Source organism: Amblyomma mixtum, chromosome 3 (genome assembly GCF_055824585.1).
Source record: "Amblyomma mixtum isolate Tamu chromosome 3, ASM5582458v1, whole genome shotgun sequence".
NCBI lineage: Eukaryota > Metazoa > Arthropoda > Arachnida > Ixodida > Ixodidae > Amblyomma > Amblyomma mixtum.
Genome location: NC_143014.1, coordinates 239,380,526 through 239,395,989, shown reverse-complemented (window position 1 = coordinate 239,395,989; position 15,464 = coordinate 239,380,526). Strand labels below are relative to the sequence as shown.

General features: G+C 45.0%; 1 long non-coding RNA gene across 1 annotated transcript; it reads left to right on the top strand.

Annotated features, from left to right (window-relative positions):
* Nucleotides 1-2,726: 2,726 nt before the first annotated feature.
* Nucleotides 2,727-6,504, top strand: LOC149354123 (uncharacterized). Its single transcript, XR_016289633.1, has 3 exons — nt 2,727-2,946; nt 5,045-5,192; nt 6,382-6,504. It is a non-coding gene; the product is annotated as an uncharacterized LOC149354123 (long non-coding RNA).
* The last annotated feature ends 8,960 nt before the right edge of the window (nt 6,505-15,464 follow it).

Here is a 15,464-nt window from a genome sequence, read left to right as displayed (position 1 = left end):
TTCTTAGTGTACCTCGTACAATGAAGCAATGGTAACGTTTGGTTGCACTGGCGTTCAACCATGTGAGAGATGAATTCTGTTCTTCTGGGCAACAATGATCACCTTTCTATTTTGCCTCTGTGATTCCATCTGTATTTTGGTTCGCAATGCTGGAAACTGCACGCATACACATGTGCGGCACCTACTTCAAGGTATTAACCACATGGTTGGCTCGGATTAAAATAGTTCGTGACGGGTTTGGCGGATTTATACACTTTCGCTGACGCACACGCATGTGGCTCACGCGAGAGGATTTCCATGCGAACTTGTACTCCTTAGCAGAGTATAGAAGTACCGCACAAAGCTGCAAACGTGAGCTTCAATCGCCCGTCGCGTTTCATTTATGCGCATGTCTTTGGCATCCACGCGCATCCAGGTGCGGATGTACGTACACACTACACACACGATGAGAAGTTTATCGGTCTTCTTCCGCTTCAAAACTCCGCATCGCCTTACGCAAACACCGGAAAGACGGAGCACATGATACCGCGAACACCAATGTTTACCACTCACCATACCCTCGTCAGTGAATGAACAAAGTTCCTTGTAGCCAAGAAAGGCAAAAGTCGTGTTGCGCTTTACTGCGCTATTTCTTGACATTGTGTTTCACTCAGGTTTGGCGCATACTTTGCGGCCGCTTTATAGCTGCTCGCAATATAAACACGGAATTCACAGGTCACTGCTCGAAAATCGGGAACCCATTCGTGAAGTGTTCTACAATATGGGCATTGTTGTGTTTGACCGCCATCGAAGAGCAAATATGTTCTACACTGTGAAAAAATTCCGTGACTTTACGGAGACTTACTACGTGGAAAAAAAGGACCATTTGCATTTTTAGAAAGCACAGAGGAGGAGACCGTACTTCAGTTCAATAACGGAGGAATCGTCATTATTTACCCGTAGGCGTTGCAGGGAAGAAAACTTGAACATTCTGTTAGGCAGCAAAGCTTACCACCACACAGCGGTTGACTCCTTCGACATTGTGTTACCGCCAAACGCATTAATAACTTAATTAACGACAACAGAAACAGAGCAAAGGTTGTCATGATTTGACGCCGCTGCTTACTTTCATGCCTGCATGATCAATAATAATTTGTTATTGGAAAGGAGGCAATATCTGTCTCACTGTTTCGGTGAGCCCCTGAGCCGTCCCAGCTAATACGGGAACCATCACAGCAGCGTTACGTTTTTGTTTTGGTCAAACGTTAATGACATTGCTGTTAAATTCTTTTTTAGAGCATTTGTCAAACGCTGCAAATGAGCGCGAGAAATCACTGGCGCGCTTTTTTAATATTAGCTTCGGTTCAGGGCTGCCCACAGAGCAGCAATACTCCAGGCCGTAGCATCTACTAAGACTTTTGAAAAGTGATGTTTGGGTTACGACACATTCAATTCAATTTCAATTCTATTTTACAAATGCAATATTGCCTCTGAAATCGATAATCATAACTTGAAGCATTTTTGTTAAATGACAGCTTTTTTTTGCACGGTGCCGCATTTCCAGGGGGTGCAAAGCGTTACGGTCTGACAGCAGATGTGAAAAAGGGCTTACGCAGCACACTTTCTTTGCAAAATTGGTACTGAAAAAAAATTGCATGTCTGCTACATTTGCGATCTCTGGGAACGAAATGGGGGAGGCCAGGGGATGTGCGCAGCCAAGCAAGTTGTGCTGGTGCTCATACACCTTTCATCCCACACCCTCCTCCTCCCCCGAAATTTTAGAGATACTCGCTTTGAACTCGGTAGGTGCCTTGGGGTCACCTTTATACCCCTACGCCACTGAGTGCGCTGCTGTGGTGGCGGCCCCACTTTGCTTCTCTTTTCAACGACAATTTGCGTTCTTGTGGACGCAGTTGCGCAAGTACGCTCTGACGCACGGAAGACCGATGTGTGAAAGGTAAGTGTAATTTCACTGCTCTGCATCAACCGATTTGTCGTGCCGGAGTCGTATTTCACCTTTCGCTGCGAAGACAGGTGCTGTCTCAAGCGCGCACAGCTCGGTGTTCCTGCGTAAACGACATTCCAGGTCCCAGGTATGCAAAAGCGTTGTCACTAGCCCACAAGAATCTCGCGTTCATTTAGTGCTTACTACGGAATGCCCTAATGCGTGGCGTAGATTACCGAGCAGAGTGCAGCAGCTTCTAGAGAGAGAGAAACAACTTTATTTTGCAGCCGCTTCCAGCAACCTTCGAAAAACGACCTTTTTTTTTCGTAACGCAAAGATGTTTCGTTCGCTTTAGGTCAATTATAAATACGACTAAACTTTAACAAACTGATTTAGTTAACACATTGGAAAACAAGAAAGCAGTACGCAGAGAATTGCTCACTACAACTGCTCTTTGAGGCGTCTCGCAGTAGTTACATGCTACTGCTTTGGAGGGTGCGCGTCCAGTTCCGTTCTGCTTCTCCTTGGGTAAAGCTTTCTTTTTTTCGCAGGGGTAGAGGCAGCAGAAAGGGAGGAATGGGCCCATTGTGAAAAGGAACCTTTCCTACCAGAGAGCAGAGAGCACGCCGCGCCGTTCGGGAGAGGGCATCCTCCTCTCAACCTCGAGGTGAATGTCCGCGGTCTGTTTTTTTTTTCCCCTGCATTCCAAGGTTGACCGTACCATGCGACTTCCTCTATTGTCGGCTGTCGCATTCGTTGAACAAGCCAAGCTAAGCCAAGCACTGTATATGTTTGGCTGGCGGTGGCCGGTGGTTGTTTTGTGGTCCACGCCGGCGTACGCCAGCCATTGCGCCACTTTCGTCGTTCCAGTCTTCGTTCTGCGCGCAACCAGAGTAACCCTCAACTGTTTTTGCGCGCGTCTTACGCCGACAACGTTTCACCGCGGCTCCTGTAGTGGCCTGAGTGGCTCTTCTTCCTGCCGGGTGTCCGGCTGCCCGACACAACGTCGGCCATGGCGGTAGGTCTCTCGAAGCGCTCGCCTCCCTCCCCATGCCTTTGCCACGGTTCTTCTTCTCTCTTCTCGACATGTTCTCAGCGCACTCTTCTGCGTCGTCGGATTTTGTCCGTGCTGTGCTCCGCGCGCACCTTAGCGTGCCAGCTCGAGCTTCTGCCTGCTTCAGCTATCGTCGCCTGGATTATCGCCGTGCTGTATTGTTTTCAAGAGGGACCTTTGGCGTGCGCGCCTTTCGCGCTCCTTTCCATTTCACGCGCGCCTTAGTGCGCCCGTGTTCATAATCTAGGTTGCTCATCGGCTGCTGCATGTGCTTGGCTACATCTGCTTTGCGCTCACTTGGATACACTGTTTGCTCGTGTTTTTTGGTAGCGTCGCACACTCGGTGCAAACTATCATGTACCGCATCAAGACAGTACGTGATCAAAGAATTGGCGTTGACTGGCGGCCTGGTGCAGAGCGCGTGTGAATCGTTTACGTTATAATGACGACGTGGTAAATTAACTCTTATATCGTTGGCATTCGAACCTCCGTGTATTTGTGTCGCTGCACTGGCGGGGAGGCTTGCATTCCAAATGCATTAAAGGCTGTCTTCGTAAAAGGAATGACTAGAGGCTGCATGACTGGCATTGCTTATTTCATTGTTTGCTCAGAGAAAGCGTTTGTTGTAAGTGAGCAGTAGCCGCTATTTTTCATTGTCAAAGTAGCAACATCAGCCAGCATGCATTATCATTTTTACACTTGAATGACTGAAAAAGCATCACAGCATTGCCTTCATTTTTTTTTCTTGTTGCTTGCACAGCATGAATTGTGCCTACAGATTGCACTTTTGCATGCGTTTTGCATTTTCGCGAGCAAATTTTAGGCAAGAAGTTTCAAAGGCACCGTGTATTGACCTGGAGTGCTCGCTATTAATGTAGCAGTATTTGCCATGCTGAATATCAAATCTACATACTTCAAAGCGTGTTTAGCACCTTGTCTGCATAGACTCTTGCCTTCAAGGAGGGCTTGGAGGTTTCACTTATCTGCTTAGTGTTAGAAGTAACAGCCATCACTGATGATAATACTTATTACAGACATGTTCTGCATGTACAGTCAGGGCGGAATGAAATGCAAACACACATATGTCGTACTTTTCTACTTTACAGCGAGATATTCATTTAGAAAAGGCTTGTAAATGAGTACTTCAGTAGATTCTTTACCCTGAAACATGAATTAGGCTAGCTGTATACTGCAGTTGAAAGCACACAGGCAAAATAATTTGTCTTGTTCATCCAGGTGGCTCATATTTCATTCCAGCCTGACTGTACACTACTCTCCCAGCAGGTACCCCAACTGAAGCATGCACTGTCTTGTGAAAAATGCTGCACATATGTTTTAGAAGGGTGCGTGAAACAATGTGCAGCTGCTAATATTGAACTATTAGTATCTGAGACCTGATATTCAACTGAATCATCAATCTGTCTCCTGCTAGGAAGGCACAAGCATCACGCCCATGGCTAATTCACTGCCCTTCACCCCTGTATTGGTTTCACTCCTTGAGTTATGGTATTAATAATTACCAATTTTACGACAAGGATATATGAGAGCACATTGTGAGCTAAATATGGTTAATGAAAGTCTTCCACTCTGTACAGTGATGTGGTTGGTCTTGTACATCTTTACTAATGTCTTAATTTTGCTTTATGCAAGCCTTGCCTTCCTGTTGTATCCTATGTCCTCCATGTCCTCCTATGCTATCTGCCTTCCTCCTGGTCCTCTCTTCGGCCATTTCTCCTGTTTCCTTTGCACTAGCTATTGGTCCGGTTCCTGCTGGGAAAATGACAGCCAACACTAAGTCCCTTCCTTTATTTCCATGAAATCTTCACTGCTACTACTAATGCTGATAGTACTATATCAGTATTTTTGTGATAATAATGTACAAGATAGTAGCTAAGCCAATGGTAGCTGAGTTGAATATCATGCATGTCTTGCATGCGATATATTAACATATTCACTATTACAATACCCTCAATTTCTTTCAGTTCAGACATTTGGCCATAGATATTTTATGCTTTTTTTCTAGTTTAGTCCACTCAAACAAACTTTGCTTTTTGCATTGCAGGTAGAATCTACAATGAGTGCCGCTCTGTCTTATGAGCAGGAAGCAGTATTTATGGATCCTTTTCTTGGAAATGACAAACCTTCTGTCGCCTTATTATGTGCTGAGCCTTCATCATGGGGGAAGCAAATGTCATGACTTGGATTTCTACAGAGGTGAGACATCACACCCAGCCTCATTTTTTCTGCGACGTGCTTAGGGGATTAGCAAACCTTCGTTTAGTACTTCTTTCACCTTTTTTCAGTGCTCCGGCATGGTGAATAGATATGGTTCTCTGGCTATAACATAATGATATATGGCCACATTATAAAGGCGTATGAATTGCTACACTTATACTATTTTGCATGGCCCTCTTTTAATGCTTTTTCAGCCTTGGTTTGTTGAAACGAGTAGCAAAAATGAACACAAGAACGAGAAAGAACTAGGACTTTCTATATTTTACACACATTTTCTGGCTTCAGCGAATTAATGCCAAATAGCCCAGTTCTGCAGAATAGTTCTTTCAGTTAAGCACAGCTGTATCTGTATTAACAATTTTATGCAGGGACAAAAGGCATTTTGAATTTATATTCTGTACCTCCTCAGTAGCTCAGGCAATATGAAAAATTAATTTCATTTTTTTTCTTTTATACTACAAGATGTCATATAGAGATCAAAGCTATCAAAACTGAATGCAAAACGTGCACAGTTCGCGTGTACTTGCAGAGGCTTGTGAACAGAGCCCATAGGATTTTTCCTTTATGCAGAATGGAAGATTGAAATTTTTTTGCATAATTAGATCGTGATTGGAGCATGAAGTTACATGTTAGAAGATGAAACCTGCCATATTGTACAGGGTCATCCACTCTTAGTGCGAACACGCGAGCGCATGGCTGTGCTCTTTGAAAGGCTCATTGAAAGGCCATCGAAACGAAGTGGCAGATGAGGCGAAACACCACATTCAGCTTCTTCTCCAGCGCCACACTGCTGCGATGAGCGGCTGTGTCACTTGCAGTAGCTGTCTGAAAAGAGCGGCCATGTGTTCGCAGTAAGAGTGGATGACCCTTTACATTTTGTATGCTAGAGTGCCGACTCTTGCATCCATCTAAAAACATTCATACAGGTTATCTGGTTAGCCTCCTTGATACCACATTTCTAGAAATGATACTTAACTATGTCAGCTTTATTTTGATCAGAATTTATAAGAATGTATCGCATACACCAAATTTTGTGATCATATATGACAAAATTCAAATGGTGATTCATGATTGGTATTGTTTAGTCTAGGGCAGTAAAATGCCATGTACCTAGTGCAAAGTAAAATTAAATATGACCAGTCTAACAAAACAAACTCCTTTTTTTTAGAGGGAAATCTTTCGACCGAAATGCTGGAGTGGCTTGACGTGATGAAGACATTGACAGGAGTGCACTCAAAAGTACCCATATTTGGGATGTTACGAGAACCGGCAGACAGCTCTTCAAGCAATTGGTGAGTACCTTGGTGCTCTGCTTCTGCTGTTTCATATGTGACCAGCTTTTGTTTTTACCTAATAAGAGTGCGTATCCTTAAAAATATCAGCACAAATTGAAGAGAATTTGGATATTCTTGCATGAGATGCCACTGCGAGAACTTGAAAATGATATCTCGCATGTACACTTCACTGCTGAATACAGTAAGCACTGCTTGATAGCTAAGTGCCTCTGACGTATGAGAAAATAGATAGGTTGCTGCACATCATGTGGAACTGCCCTGTCGAGCACTTTGTCTTCAGGAAGTGGATGATTAAGTAGTAATTTCTTAAAGAATTTCTAGAAAATAGCACAAACCACACGACCGGGAAGAAATAGCTGATGCAACACACTGACTCGAATGACACCATGTGCATGAAGGACCTTATGGAGTTGCCTGCTATGTTGCACGAGAAGAAGGTCACGCAGGATGGGTGTCAAAGACGAGCTGATTCAGGTGCCTTGTTTCTGTCCCTAGTACTCACTGCAGAACTCAATGAACAAGCAGCAAAGGTTACAGCTGAGCATGGCCAGACTCTTGCGCTTCCCTCCACACGCAAGCTGGAAGCACAGTCCTTCGATACCTTTAATGCTTTTGCTCACAACATACATTGTTGCAGCACGTGGCGAGGAAAGGTACACATCCTTGATTTTAGTGCCAGTGCACTCACAGGCCCCAGTAACAGATCATTGAGGTAACCTGTCATATCAACAGGCATCTCATGAGGAATGAATTCTCAGGCTTCAGAACTTATAGTGCTCTTTGCAGAAAATGTCCCAAAGGTTGTTGCCACATGGACCTTTTCGAAATAATGGCCCAGAAAGGCGAGCCTTCCTTATGTATTTTGTGAAAAAATGCCTAAGACGTGAGTATTTCTGCTTCTTCATGGGTGCTGAAATGTTTGTGAGGGAGATGTTTTGCTGATATAGAACGGTTTTGCAAAAAGGCAAAAAGAGACTTTGAGGCTGTGCGAAGCAGCAGGAATAAAGAACATTTCACAGCTGATGAAGAAGCAGAAAGACTCACGTATTAGCCCTTTTTTGCACCAGACACATGAGGACACTTCATCTTTTTGGGTCATTTCGATCCTGGCGCTATGTGATTCATTTGCCGGACTTGGGCAAACAAAACGTTAACAAGTACAAATTCAGATCCACATGGCAACAGCATTTGGTTAGATTCCTGTAAAGAGCCCATTCTGAAAGCATGAGGATACGCTCCTTGTAAGGCGTACTGCAGACTTATTGGAATACCTCAGTGGGCAGTGACCGGTATCTATGACTGCATTTTCATTCGAAATCGGAGATCTGTACATTTTCTTGCCCGTGCTGAGATAATGGAAGCTGTGAGCGAGCATGAGACTTGGTGGAAGTGCACTTGCACATTGCTTGTGGGCAAGTTTTCGGCCATACTAAGATGTTGCCATTGTTCCTTGCTCACTAAGATTTGCAGTGAGTACTATGGACAGCAAGGAGGTATCTGCATTGAATTGTTTTTGGCACCCATCCTGAGCTACCTTCTTTTCGGCAGCTCAGGGCATTCATGCACACAGTGTTGTCCAGGTAAGCACATTGTGTGTTTTTTCCTGGTCCTGTGGATTTTACTTTCTTTCCTATAAAGAAAAAGTGTATTTGGTCAATGAAACGTAATGGTTTGGGTCTCATTAAATATTTTTGCAAGGCCCTACAAAAGCCAGTTGGTCAATAGTGAATAGTTTGATGGTGTTTGCTAAGTGAGGTCTTTCTTATGCTTTTCAGATGAATCTGACAGCAATATGCAGACGTACAATGTATGCAATTTGTCATGAAAATAAAACGTATGTGCCTTTACTCACCCAAACACTCTTCTTTCATTCTAAGCCACATGCTTTGTATGTACGCAATGCACAACATGCATAAAGGAAGAGCTTGTGTAATAGTACTTCATTTCTTCTCCACCTGGACTGCTATTGTGCATGATTGAACGTGAGTCAAGACAAGTTGATCAGTTACACAAATTAAGAATCTGTATGCGGTTGACAGCTTATATTCAACCTAACACTCCATGCCATCATTCTGGCCGCACCATGCATAAGCAGTGCAAGTATGACTTCAGAGGGCTTGCCAGTATGGTCGTCTGGCTTTAAAGTGTTGTTCAAGCCATTGGCGACAAGCCGCATCACTTGAGTACACGGAAAAAGGTCCAAGAGAGGTTAAACGTAAGAATACGTAAACAATTTTTTTACGGTTGGCTTACGTATGAGTACACAGAGAAGGGTCCGAAAGAGTTAAACGTAGGAATACGTAAACTAATTTCTTTTTACGGTTGATGTACGCACTGAGTCCTTCATAAGGACTTGCCGTGTTTCTCAAAGTGTCCGTTTATGCATTGCGGAAAGTGCTCGGCAACGCATTGCCTCCAGGTTTCTACGTAAACTTGAGCAAATTGTTTTACAGTGTATAGTACTGAAAGTAAAGGACAAAGGTTATAATGTGGAATACGAACAAATGGGTTGTTCATCACCAGTACAGTGAATTTTTTCCTCTTCGCCCATATCCTACTTTATTAACAAATAGGAACCAATATGAACTTGCCTAACTGCAATCGTTAAACACTACAACTGTGAAACCTCAGTGAGAGGTCTTTTGAAGTTCGCGTTGTGAAAATTCTAGGTTTAATAATAGAACCAGCGATCACTGCGCGCCTTCTTTCTTGCTTCGACTTTGACTGGCCCTATGTCCTATAGGCGAGACTCACCAATAAGCGCAGTGAAAAAGCAATGATCCCAGTAACAAGCGAAAACAAGCAACACATTGACCTCGTAATCCTCTTTACACATTACACACTCTACCCTCCGCGGTGGCTCCATGGCTTTGACGTTGGGCTGCTGATCCCTACTGAGGAGGCCGCATTTTGATGGAGACGAAAAGAAAAATGCGCCCGTGTGCTGAGCGATGTGTGCGTACGTTGAAGAACCCCAGGTGGCCGAAATTAATCCAGAGCCCTTGCTACGGCTTGCCACGCAGCCCATACGTCTCTTCGGGACGTTAAACACCACTATTCACAAATTCCATTTCACCATCCGTCTTTCATTTGCATGCAATTTGCCAGGCTGGCACGCGCTTTTTCAAGTGCAATCATTTATTAACCTAGTTTTGTGGTGTCAGTTTTTAGTGCTGATTGAAATAATCAGTATGCAATCGGGTGAATTTAACAACTTAAACCAGACGAGCAAAACAACCTGAGGCCAGGGGTGGGTCACCTTTCCGCGTCCGTTCCGTGGCATCCGCGGGTACTTAACCCTTTGAATTATTCGATGATCGCTCATCTTTTTCTCATTATGAACGGGAACCAACAGTGACAGGGACATGTGCAGGAATCGAGCCAGACAGAGCTGTAGGACTGGCAGCGCCACTAGCATCCATCGAAAGGCCGCCAAAACCCACGAGATGCGCACAAGAGAGCTGCAGCGGTGTTTTTTCTTCTCCTCCTCCTCCTCCTTGACACCAGGAAAATTCACTCCGGTAGTTGCCACCAGGTGAGTCAACAAGATCACATCGGTGCAGCCTACGACAGGAACACCCGACTTCGCACTTACAATTTAATGCGCGTTCGAAGCGGCTCCCTCATCTCTGTTTTTTTTTTTTGTCTTCAGCAGAAAGTGCGTTGGCGAGAGCGTAAAAGAACAACTTGTTTTTAGATGATAAAAATACAAAGAGGCCATTCACAAAACCTTATTTTTCACTCGTTCCATTCTAACAAATCACTCTAACAGACGACATCAGAGGAGAAAACGTAAACAAACATCTGTTTACGAATAAAAAAAATCAAATATAGCCTCAGAATTTGTCGTCTTATAGCGATTTTTGTTTCCTAGATCAGTGTTTGGATTGCGAAGGCGCGTCTGCTTTCACGGGTATAGGTTATAGGATCAGAACAAGGATTACACATCAAGCAAGCCGAAGACAACGGGGTATTGGTGTACAGATACCTAGGGCTGCCTTGAAAGTTGCATCTTTTATAGGTATTAAATAAAGAGAATTCGAGAGCGCCATAAAGGTTATTTAGTCCCTACTTCGTGAAGTTTTTACCCGTCAGCTATAGTTCATTCGAACGTTCGTCCATTTTCCCCGTTTACTTAGAAATTCTCCATTCAGGAACTGCAAAACGCGCTTGTACATTTCTGTGTGCTGCGTCGTCCTTATACGTATCCGTCGTTGGCATGCCGTCTATTACAAGGCGGACCTCTTGCTCAAGCCGAAGCTTTCGAATGCTTTAGCTAGAAACCGTTTACGATCGACGTTTCGCACTTGCGTAAAGCACTCGAGCCTATGCTTGCATACCATTCTAAGTTGTGCAAAATATCGTATTTTACATCACTTTCGAAAATAAAAGTATTCCTGTCTCTCGTCCTTCCTTTCAGTTGTGGGAGGAGCGAGACTGCCTTTGCCACCAGTATTCCATCTGCTGCTCGCTGTCGGTGCACTCCTTCCAGGGCCAAACCCATGAAAGCACAGCCACTTAGGGCGCTTTTGAGGTCGAAAACCTGTGCATCCCGACCTCCAAAAGGTACAGCAGCTGGAAGAGCTACCGCGACGCCTGACGCCGGCAGTACCATGTCCCGTACCCGTGTCATGTTGAGGCGCTTTCGCTCTACTGCTATGAGTGAGTGGGCAGCTTGGATATCGACTGCACCTCTGTTACTATTTTCGCCTGCGAACCCGAAAAAGGTCCCAGAGCGAAGGTTTTCTCTAGCGTGCAACAAGCTTTGTGACTGCTTTGCTTTACAGAACTTCGTAGCACGAGCACGCCTGAGGTGCCCAGCCCATAAGCGTCACGAAGGTTCGGGTGCTATTGTTTTCAACCCGTTCAACAGATTTCGAAAGATGCGCTAACCTTTGATAATCAGTACCCGGTAGAGCGCCTGATTCTGTGCAGCTACTTTCCTAACCGCTGTGATGAAAACTTTTGGTGCAGGAAGGCAATGGGCTGGAAGACATTATTAGCACTTAAGTCCCGCGCTTGCAGACGCATACTGTAGGCCATTGCTAATAACCATGGGGTAACTTTGCTTATGCAGACGGAGAGGTTGCACGTCCCTGTGGAATTACAGTCGAAACTACTTATAAGGAACCCCATGGTTGCGTGGGATGCTTTCATGGCATCCGAGGTTCGTAGTATGTAGACCTCCCACGTTACAGCCAAAAATAGAAAGTCGCACAGTGTACGGTGTCTACAGTATGCGCGTCTGATTACTGAAACTAGCTCGTATTACGGCGCTTTCTAAGCCCCCAAGCGCAGTCGCTTGCTCCTCGCCGATATCATTGGTACCAACAAGCTTGTTTATGGACGTGATGTAACCAATCACTGTAGAAGCGCTCACAGCATCAGGAGGAAGGTCGGTGTCCTCGTCACTGTCCATCAGCTTCCAGGCAGTGCGAGAGTTCCCGTAGCTCGCGCAGTTTTTATTCTGTGTATGGCGTTTCGGTGTCGGTGTCATCCGCACCAACGAAGTATCCCCAGGGGGCATCAGGTAAGGTCCGGCCAGCTGCGCTGCAACAACGCGTTGCCACAAGTCCAGATATCTCCGATAACGAGGTGTTCAACAGCATCCTTCATCGTTCTTGTTTCCTCATACCCTGCCTTATGGAATTAATTCTTGATGCACTCCGCAGTCGTTTCCCTCCACGGTACCTTATCATTACGTGGCGGGAGCGGAGATATTCGAACTGGGAGGTCGTGGCACCTGGTTGTTCAATTGTTCTCAGTTGTATTACTGGGGACGCTCCGCCGATAGGACAGCTTGAGCCCGTGAATTATTCCAGTGTCAAGTAGCTAGTATTTCTTGTGGCGTTCGGTGCAGCAGCACGACGGGAGGCACGTGATATGCCCCACGGTTGCCGAGGACGAGAACGACCTTCATTTTATAATGCAAAAGCATTACTAGGCGATGTCGGCAGCTTTTTGTCATCAAAACCGTGTCCGCAGCGATTGTGGGAAATTATAAAAAGATATGGTCTCAAAAGTGCGGCAATCGAAGGAGGATGATGTGAGGATGCGGCGCAAAAATTTTAGGGCCGATCGAGTAGTTAATTAATTACAGCCAAAAAAGTGAACGAACGTGGGCCTGGTCGGGCCGGGAGTGATGGGAAATGTGAGTCGCCGGAAGTGCGGCACCACGTGACACGCCATATTATGTACCACGCGATTGGCCCACGTGACCGGAAAGGTTGGCGGAGCCAACGCGTGGCCCGAAAGTTGAATGTTCGAAATGGGTACCTAGGTGGAAGGAGGGCGAGAGGGCTTTGGAGTTAATCGAAACCCAATCAATATTAATTAATAAGAACGGAAGTATTAAAGGAAGATTTAAGGTGCGTTTTAACGAATCAAGGTGAATTAATTATAAATTAAGGTGGAATAAAGGGGATAAACTGTGACTTCATATTAAAGTGCAATGAATAAGGTGAATTAGAGTAAATCAATTGTGAATGAATTGTTTGGTTTGGTTTATTAGGGTTTAACGTCCCAAAGCAACTCAGGCTATGAGAGACGCCGTAGTGAAGGGCTCCGGAAATTTCGACCACCTGGGGTTCTTTAACGTGCCCTGACATCGCACAGTACACTGGCCTCTAGAATTTCGCCTTCATCGAAATTCGGCCGGCGCGACCGGGATCGAACCCGCGTCTTTTGGTCAGCAGCCGAGCGCTGTAACCGCTGAGCCACCGCGGCGGGGCGGAATTAGTTGTGAAATAAGTGATTTCTGATTTTCTAGTATTAATTGTGAATTTAATGGATTGATTGTAACAAAGCCGTGGTATGCGTGAATTAATTGTGAATGGAATGAATTAATTGTGATTTAAATGAGAATTTATTATAGAGTATGTTGCATTAACTGTCATTTAAGGTGAATTACGTGATTCGATTGTCAGACGCGACGTCACAGTCGACATAGAGGCAAAGAGCAGAAACTAGAGGCAAACAGGAGCAACTAGAGGCGGCGAGGAGGCGTCAATGCTTTCGCATTAAACCAATTCGGTTTCCCAAGAACTCTCTAGCATATCTTTTTCACACTGTCATCGCTAAGCTCGACAAGCCCCTTAGCAAACAAGTCGCAGGTCATACCCATGCCCTCCCTAACGTGTGTCCTGTTAACAGTCATGGAAGAAAAAAACAGACGTCACGCATCATTCAAGATTTTGTGCCGTGCATGTAGCCCACCGGATTGTAGCCTCCAAAAAACTGCCTCTTGTGAGCCTTCCCAATGGCAAACGGCGACCATCGTTCGCTGCCGTTCAAGCTACTTCACAGAAAGCCACTGACCAGAAACTTATTGCGCTTTCCGCCCGCGCTTAATCGTCGCCTTTAAAGGAATGCGCTTTTCATGGCCGCATCTGGCAAAAAGTTCTCTGGCCATTTCATACGTTCTGCATGAAAATTTGAAAAAAAAAGAAAAAATGTGAAGCGCATTTGCAAATTATTTGCGTCGTGTATACTTTTTCAGGTCGCCGCGTTATTTCCTTAGGAAGTGATGAGGAGTTGACGCTAAGGTTACGAGACGTTCGCCGCTCTCCGCTCTGGCAAGAGGCGGTTGTTCCCGTATGCGGGGCAGAGTTTACATCGCCTCCTCGTTCGCTGCAAGCGAGTTGTGCAGCCACAGGTGTTCGTTGCATCCGAGAAGCAATACCGTTGCCGTAACCTATTATTTGACGGCAGCACAACCTTGGTTCGCAAAGATCGCGGGTTCTTGCAGCCGTCATAAATCGACTCCACTGTATCTTTCATAAAATTGCTAGTTTTCCTTTCGTGCCCGCACAAGATAGGTCGAATGGAGGCAAGAAATGCGTTTTGCAGATGGAGCTAGAATTCCGAAAATCCGTCGTAGAACTACGCTGAAAAGTGGGGAAACCACATACAACCACTGAATTTGCGTAAAAAAGAAATACGCCTACACTAAACTGCACTCTGGTGAAGTGCAGATTGGCATTTTTGACGTATTCAAGAGGTTTTGCCCGGAGGGAGATTATTTAACCACATTGTCGCGTTGTACCATACAGGTAACCATGCAGTTTTTCGCAGATTTCTCTGGTTTTGAATATTGTGGGAGCAGAGATTCCATTAGCGTGCACAACCCTTTGTAAAAACTTTCGTCATATCGTTTGTTAACCAATTGTGCAGCGACGTCATGTGACTGTAATTCGCTGGTAATTTCACATCTTAGTGATTCCTTGAGTAGAAAATGCGCAGTCTATATTTGCAAAGATTCATGCAATGCATTAACATGCCATCGCAGTCTCTGCAGACGGTTAACGGGACATATGTAACAAAAGAAACGTGCAGTTCACTGATGTGTCGCACTTTTTCATATTTATGGTTACGATATCTGTAATGTTATAGTATCTTTCACACTGAACACATGAGCCATAATTAGTTGTCTTGCTGGCATAATTCGGTATCTACTGTCAAAACTGAAATAATGGAAGGTCCCATCACCGTGTGCCTTTTGTTCATGCGATATAATTTCTCGGGTCTCCGAGCCCTGCATACAGTCATCAAAATACGTTCAATTTTTACCTTTCCGTGCCCGAATTCGCATAAGGCAGTGCCTAAATACCGTCCAATGACAACCTTCCTGTAATTAGCAGCGCCGCCCTACACTACACCAGACACACATTTCGATTTCCTCCCCCCGCTTGTCAGTCGATGTGTGTCCTTTTTTAAGAATGGATGTGCCGAGCCACACATTCGTTCGCTGCCGCGCCACACTACTGATTTGAAATCAAAACTTGCTTCCAACCTAGTAATTAGGTACTGAGCTTCTTATTACGTGCTACATGCTTCCATATGTTGTGCAAGAACGAACAATAAGTACTGCGGAGCTGAGGCTTTTTGTTTTTATAATTCATACCGGAGAGATACATCGCTGTTACAATAACGTCCAGTCGAGCGTATGCAACCTTGT